This window comes from Capsicum annuum, chromosome 1 (assembly GCF_002878395.1).
Source record: "Capsicum annuum cultivar UCD-10X-F1 chromosome 1, UCD10Xv1.1, whole genome shotgun sequence".
In the NCBI taxonomy this organism is placed as follows: Eukaryota; Viridiplantae; Streptophyta; class Magnoliopsida; order Solanales; family Solanaceae; genus Capsicum; species Capsicum annuum.
Genome location: NC_061111.1, coordinates 109,768,728 through 109,776,594, shown reverse-complemented (window position 1 = coordinate 109,776,594; position 7,867 = coordinate 109,768,728). Strand labels below are relative to the sequence as shown.

General features: G+C 33.8%; 1 long non-coding RNA gene across 2 annotated transcripts; it reads right to left on the bottom strand.

The window, feature by feature from the left end:
* Nucleotides 1-786: 786 nt before the first annotated feature.
* On the bottom strand, nt 787-7,487 carry LOC107877451. Of its 2 annotated transcripts, XR_001676363.2 has the most exons (4): nt 7,040-7,343; nt 2,512-3,274; nt 2,239-2,302; nt 787-1,283 (listed from the first exon to the last, which is right to left on the bottom strand). It is a non-coding gene; the product is annotated as an uncharacterized LOC107877451 (long non-coding RNA). The 2 variants fall into 2 exon arrangements; XR_007052326.1 differs by having other exon boundaries at nt 2,239-3,274; nt 7,040-7,487.
* Between the last annotated feature and the right edge of the window lie 380 nt (nt 7,488-7,867).

The following is a 7,867-nucleotide window of genomic DNA, read 5'->3' as shown; positions in this document are numbered from 1 at the left end:
GGCATTTTGAACTTTTTGCCAAGCCTATAAAATCATGGAAACACTAAATCAAAGCCATTTACAAGCATCCTATAAGGGTTTTCTCAAGCTTTCTCTCAACAAAAATCCTAAATATCTAAAACTTCTTCCATGAATTTCAAAAATCCACCATGGATTTTCTAAATTGAGTCAAGATTCAAGGTTCCCAAATCAAAGACCTCAAGATCCCTTATTCTAGAGCAACAATGGAGTTCCAAAAGTGAAAATTCACCCAAAGCTTCTAATTCAAGGTATGTGGGATTTTGAACTTGGGTAACCCTTTCACCCTTGTACCCAAAATGTTTATTTACATCATGATTTTGCTGAAATTATGAGGTTTTTACATGAGTTTGAATTGGGGTTTTCACCCATATTTATTGAATGCATTATTTTGATATTTCTCATGAATTCAGAGTTAAATGGCATGATTTCTACATGTTTTCTTGAGTTTTTACCGCTGGATAAACCCTATAACTTTACTCCTTGAGAAGCTTATATTTGAAATGCTGAGATATTGAAGCATATGACTACATTGAGATTTTGAGATGAATTGCTGAAATTTCCAGATTTCCACATGATTTATGAATCTATATGCTATATATTATGCTTTTGATAAGCTTTAACTTGAAATTGAACTATGGGTTAGTAAGCCTATTCGAGACTTATAAAATTATGAACTCTCGTGCTATAAGCACCCATGATTTGAGTATTTTGAGATGGTTGAAAAATGGAATTGACCTAATGGTCTAAAAGCTTTGAAATCCACTTTACTATACGAGATTATTGATTTCTTAGATTTTTACACATTTAGGAAATTTATAAAATAAACATTTTGAAACAATTTTCAGAATTTCTGTGTTTTCTTAGTACGCAAACCTTATCAGTACCTCATAGAGGTAGCGAAGCTATTTCTTAAAGACATGACACCTAAGAAAATAAACCAAATAGTATAGAGGGGAGCCCCTGAAATCAACAGTGGACACCCCTTAGATAACTCCCTAAATAATGCAGTTGTCTAATAAAGAAAACCTTTCACAATAAAGCTAAACAGGCTATAATAAAGCAAAACAAAAGGGTATCTAAGTGTTCAACCATCACCTATGATGTTTCGAGGCAGGTTTGTTCGTAACCTTTCACTACAACAAATCAGGTAGGTTGGTTGGCAATCTTGAACCCCCAATGCAGAGCATTGCTTAATACTTCTGTAACTTTCCAAGATGCCGTGCAGCCACGCCGCTTTCAATACAGCCAGGAACCCACACAACCTACATTTTGAGAACAAAACTAGATGATGCCATGAAATGGGAGTGTCATTATCCCATAGTAGATCTTTATTCTCTCATTTATCTTTATCATGCCAAGGGGATCAGCATCCACCTTGTAGGCACATAGAGAAGTGCAGATCTGGATGAAATAGCCATCTAATCTGTAACAGCCAGCCAACCAACAGGATGTGCAAGTTGCAACTTCTTCATGTAATTAAACTCCAAAAAACACCAAATGATTCAAACAAAAAAAGAAATACTTTAACCTAAACATCTCATACAATAAAAAATAAATACTTGAACCTAAACATATCTTAGGGCTAACTGTATTAACTGGCCGGTAAAAGAGACCAGATTCTATATGGAATTTAATCAGCTGGTAGTCTATTTTCTGAATTAAACACTATTTCATTCCTTCTTTACCCATAAAGGAAGTTCTGTATCAATCCTATACACCTTCAACACTAATTATGGGATTACAATGGGTATATTGTTTCTTTTTGTAACATTGAGACATTTAAACAACACTGCTCAAGCGTAAAACAAACTTACTTTTATCCAGGCATAAAGTAATCTTCTGTAGGAAGTTCAACGCTAACAAACTACAGCTAGTTCTAAATAGTTTCTGTAGGACTATCTTATGCACAACAATTTTAAGCCTTTTTCTCAAATTGTTTTTCTCAATTAGACAAATTAATTCATTTTTTGCTAATAATCTAATGTAAAAACTGAATATAGTTAAATTGGAAAGCAAAAATGAAAAACAACACTAAGTAATTCACATTTTTTTCAAACTAGTACCTAGCACATATAATACAAAAAAGTGTATGCTTCTCAAAAATGAGCTTTTGAAGCTTCGGCTGTTCTCTGCTCTCAACAAGCACTTAAAACAAGCACAAGTTATCAAGTATTTAATCAGAGAGACTGAGATAAAGAAGGAGAGAGAGATTAGAACCTGAACTTTTCTTAGGACAATTTGAAATTATAGATTGCTCAGAGACAATACAGAAAGATGAATACTGAAATTGAAGAAGAAATAAAAAGACTTAGCAACACAATTAATCCCAAAAGAAGAAAGAGATACTAGAAAGAAAGGCTTCACAAAGTGTCCAACAACTCTTAGCACATATGCATTTGTTAAATTTCACTAATTTAAGACATTTTGAAAATTAAGCACATTAAAGAAACAAAATAAAAGATAGCAAAAAGAGTCTAATATACTACTTACCATTACAAAGAAATTTTAAACAAGTTTAGAATATCTTAATTTTGTCAGTCATCAGCTTCCATCCAATCCTAATCGGTATCATCAATGTTATCCTCTTGTTCTGATGTTTCTACATCTTCTGAATATTGGGAAGGGAAGGCACATCAATGATATCAATAGGGAGATCATCCCTCAACCCATCTGACATCAACATCGACTACTCTTTCTGATGAACCAATGTCATCATTAGGCTCCCTCCAAAATGTTTCTTCAATTTTGGGACAACTTTCTTCCTCCAAATCATACAAGTTAACAGGGACTTTATTTCTTGCATAATAAATCCCTTTCTAAATTGGATCTATCATTAATGAGAAAATTTTTTAAGAAAATTTATATATGAATTCTCTAAGATTAACGAGACCTTCAGCTGTTATGCGATGGTTTATTTAATTAATTATCCCAACAGATACTACCATATTATGCGAAGGTTATAAATATTTCGTAGGTTTTATATAGCGACAGTTGTGTAACTGTTGCAAAAGAATTTTTGCCATAGCCCCTATTTCCAATAGTGCTAACTGCGCAGAATACAAGACACTCAAAGAACACATGTAACTTTTATCTTTGACTCCTTCAGTTTTTTCCCCACAAGAAAAATAGCTTCTATTAATGTAGCTTTCCTGACTCCCTCAGAATTACAGAGATCAGAAGTTGTCAAAATTAATGTAGCTTTCCTGACTCCCTCAGAATTACAGAGATCAGAAGTTGTCAAATGTGAAAGAACCTGGAAAAAAAAAAAAACATCTCAGCCGCTATCTCTTAAATTCAGAATTGAAAGTGAAAGAGTGAGGCGTTTTCCAGATCAACTCAAACAAAAGTAATCCATAAGCCTGAAGAAGTTACATCCAGTAAAGCTATAATAAAGAAGTGTTCAACTCACTATCCAGCATGGAGAAAGTATACTTGGACAAATGATCATAGCAAAATTGTTACGGCCTTAGTAAATGTTGAGTGGATATAGATTTACTCTCGCATTAAAATAATAGTCAGGGATCTTGGATGTTCAGATTACATTCCTATAATCGTTCTTTTGGTTTTAAAGCAGACAGAGCATAGTAACCCTTTTAAATTCTTCGCATTTTAGCTAAGCATAAAGAGTTTCTTCCACTTGTGCAGTAGGCTTAGAAAGAAATATGTCAAGGCAGACTTATGCATATGGTATGGGACAAAATTAAAGTACTGAAGCAACACTTGAAAAAGCTAATACAAAAGAGTTTAATGGGATTACTCAAAAAATTGACATTATCAGGGAAGAGTTGGCATACATACAAAGGACAATGAGGTGCCTGAATTATGATCCTAATATGTTTACTATTGAGAAGGAGCTGGCGAAGAAGATTGAACGTTGCATATTAATAGAAGCAAGTATCTTCAATCAGAAGTCTAGAATAAATTGGCTAAAACTAAGGGATGGAAATACAAAATATTTCTTTACTAGCCTTAAAGGAAGGAAAGCTCAAAATACTATCAAACACTTAATTTTCCTTTACGGTAATATGCTCACTAAATAGGAGGAAGTACAACAAGAGGTCACTGGTCTTTATACCAAGTTGTTAGGCTCTACAGCTGAGACACTTCCAACTATTGATCCTACTGTTATGAAGAATAAAAATGTACTTAATATGCATTAGCACTCAGAGCTTATCAAACATGTAACAACAGAAGAGGTTCAGTTAGCTTTAAAGAGCATGGATGGAAATAAAGCACTAGCAGAAAATGGCATGAATGCATGCTACTTTCAGAAGGCTTGGAATGTGATAGAATCAGAAGTTACAAATGCAGTGCCAGAGTACTTTACTAATGGCAATATGTATAAGACAATTAACTGTACTGGTGTGACTAATTCCTCAAGTGAATAGCCATGCAACTGTAAAGGAGTTGACTCATGTTATGTTGTACCCCTCTATATAAACTCATTCACAAGGTTCTTACACAAAGGATAAAGCATTCTATGGATACTGTTATTGATACTAGTCAAACAACGTTCATGCCTAATAGAGTGATTACAAACAATATTATTTTGAGCCATAAAATAGCGAAAGAATATTGGAGAAAGAGAATATCACCAAGATGCATGCTAAAAATAGACATCCAAATGACATATTATTCAGTTTAGTGGATTTTTCTGGACGAAGTTCTTAGAGCCTTGAATTTCCCTGACATGTTTATTACATGAATTATACAATGCTTTCATTCAATTTTTTATTCTATCAATATAAATAGAGTACCTTCTAAATCTTTTGATACTGAGAGAGGTTTAAGATAAAGAGATCCAATCTCCTTATACTTATTAGTCCTCAACATGAAGTATCTTACTTGACTGTTAAAAAGTTTAGCAGCACAGAAGAAGTTCAAATTCCACCCAAAGTATGCAAGATTGAAACTGATTCAATTAGGATTTATTGATGATTTGTTATTGTTCTATAAGGGTGATATTCAATCTTTCATTATATTGTATAGCTGCTATATGAAGTTCTGTAGTCTCTGGATTTAAGACAAACACTAATAAGAGCTCCATCCATTTTGGTGGAGTGAAAGAAGATACAATGAACCAAATTTTGTAGCTGCTTGAATTTAGCAAAAATGACATACCTTTCGGGTACTTAGGAATTCCCCTGAGTACTAAGAAGATCTTAATAGCTCAATGTCAACCTCTTAAAACTTAAGAAGACAAAAATCTGATAATTAAGTGGAGAAAGATAGCGGGACAAACTCATTATCAAGAGATACCCCGTGTCAGTAGGTCTAGGAGATTTATTGTGGGCAAGAAAAATGAATAACTTAGTACAGAAAGGTAAGTGGAAAGGAACATTAGAATCATCTCAGTATCATAATGTGGAACTAATGAAATAGCAGTCATACCTAGCTAAGTCACAACATATAATCAGAATGTCTAATTGGAAGTCAAGTCACCAACCTAACAGGGTTAAGTATACAACAAAACGAATACCATAGTAGCAAATTCTACACATCAAGGTAACGAAAGAGTTTAGCAAGTGTACCATAAAAATTAGTGGCTGCAAATGCAAGATTTCAGGCTTAAATAGAGCCTTAAAATAGCAAGCCAGCAATCCAGTTACCTTAAAACAGCAAGCCAACAAACCAGTTACCTTAAATGAAGAAGCTAGACAACAACTCACATACCAGACAGTGAGCTCTACAAGTTGAATTCGTCTATTTCAAATGAAGTAGCAAGCCAACCACTCACAGAAGTAAAATCACAAAGTAAGGAAGAAACTCACAGAAGAAACTCACTACTGAGGCACTACAGTCTACAGTGCAAAACAAGGCATTATATGAAATGCTCTATGTGGGATCGCTCACTGTACAAATCCCCAAGAATAAATGAAGCATATCTAAAAGTGAGTTACATGTCAAATATTTTGTTAGGTCTAAACTTTGTAAGTATCCTCCAGAACAAGGAGTGCAAACACAATAGAAAAATGGGGAACTCACACATCATCATCACATACACAATAACTTGGGGTCATAACAAAGTATTAAGCTAGGGAGAATTTGTAAGAAATAACTAATATAAAGACAACTTCTTTAATCGCTCATCATGGAATGTATGTAAGACATTTTTGGTTCTGTACTACTCTTTCAGTTTCACTCATACATGCAATCAGTTATTTTGTGAAACATGGTCTGATCTCATTACTTGCCTGCATTTATTAGTTTATTGGTATGTCTTGAAAATTGAGTTCCAAGAGACAGTAATGAAAATTAATCTCATTGCCTGCCTGCATTTATTAGTTTATTGATCTCATTACTTGCCTACATTTATTAGTTTAAGGTATATCTTGAAAATTGAGTTCCAAGAGACAATAATGACAGAAAAAGAGGCCATAGAAAGTGCCAACGCTGATTCACCAATGCACTCATCATATAAGTTCTCACCCAAGACGTCTTCCAAGTTGCAGTATTATATTTAAGTTTGCATATGCAAATGAGTGAATTCAAAGAATAGTTCCATGTGAAGCAACTTGTAAACACCAAAAGTAGGTTATAGCTAGCTAGTATCGAGATCTCAGCATCTGTTATAATCCATACAACTCAAATTTTTTAATAAAAAGTACCTTGAGTTTAACATCTCCGAATACACATTCAAAAATATAAGCTCAACCACAACAAAAAACCCCATAGATTATAGAAAAAAAGAGCGCCTACAACATCAATAATAATTGTCTAACATTGAAATTCTAATAAAACAGGTCACGTACAATATCTAAATTAAACTAATAGGGAAAAATTCTACAAAATTACACAACCAACAGTAAAATCGAACAATTCGAAGAGAACCCCAAATCCCATTACAACTCTTAATCCCAGCACACTCCCAAAACTAACTTAAACAGTAATGCAAGGAATTACCCACATCAACTATAAACACAGTAATGGAATAAGCAAAATTCGTATCAAGGAAAATAAAGAGAAAATGAGGTGATAAGAAGAAAGAAAAAAAGAAATGCTAGAACATTTTGTTGACCTTGACAAAGACGCTGTTGTAGCGAATACACCAAGGTTGAATGATTCAAACCAAATCAAATGGAGAAGAACATGAGTGGAACAAGAGAGGTTGAATCGATATAAACCAAACCAAAGTTTCTTTCACTTGAACCAATAAAGTGTCTTTCACTTGAACAACGAAGTGTCTTTCACTTGAACCAAACCGATTCCTTAAAGAATTGAAGAAGAGAAGATGAGTATCCAACTATCAAAGTCTCTGACACTGAAGAATTGACGAAGAGGAAGATAAGTATCCAACTATGGAAGTACTGAGTTGGGGCTTTCTAAACTAAAGTCAAAATATTGAATTTTTTTAATTAAAAAATAATCGTGGCTAATAATTGTCTATAGCGATGGTTATTAAAACCGTTACCACAGAATACCCTATTACAACGATTTTAAGTATATTGCGACGGTTTTAATTATTTTTTGTGTTAATAGACTAGACAACTTTATGTGATGGTTAAAACCGTTGCCATAGGGTGTTTATAGTAACGGTTCAAGAACTGTCGCTAAATAAGTGTTCCCATAACCCTCATTGCTAGTAGTAGGAGGCTACCCATAGGCTTGTTGGTAAAGTCTGAGTAACCACCATAATCACATCATCCCGCAACGTAAAATCAAGCATTGAGTGGGAGGAAACCCACTATTTTTAGTATTCACATTTTTGTTGTTTTTCCTTTTTATAGGTTTTAGCTCTTGGACTTACATGGAATATGGTAAAAATTGCTATATTCATTGATTTCCAGGTAAGGGGGCTATGTGATCAACCTTGCATGGTCATAAGTCTCACACGGTAATTTGAATA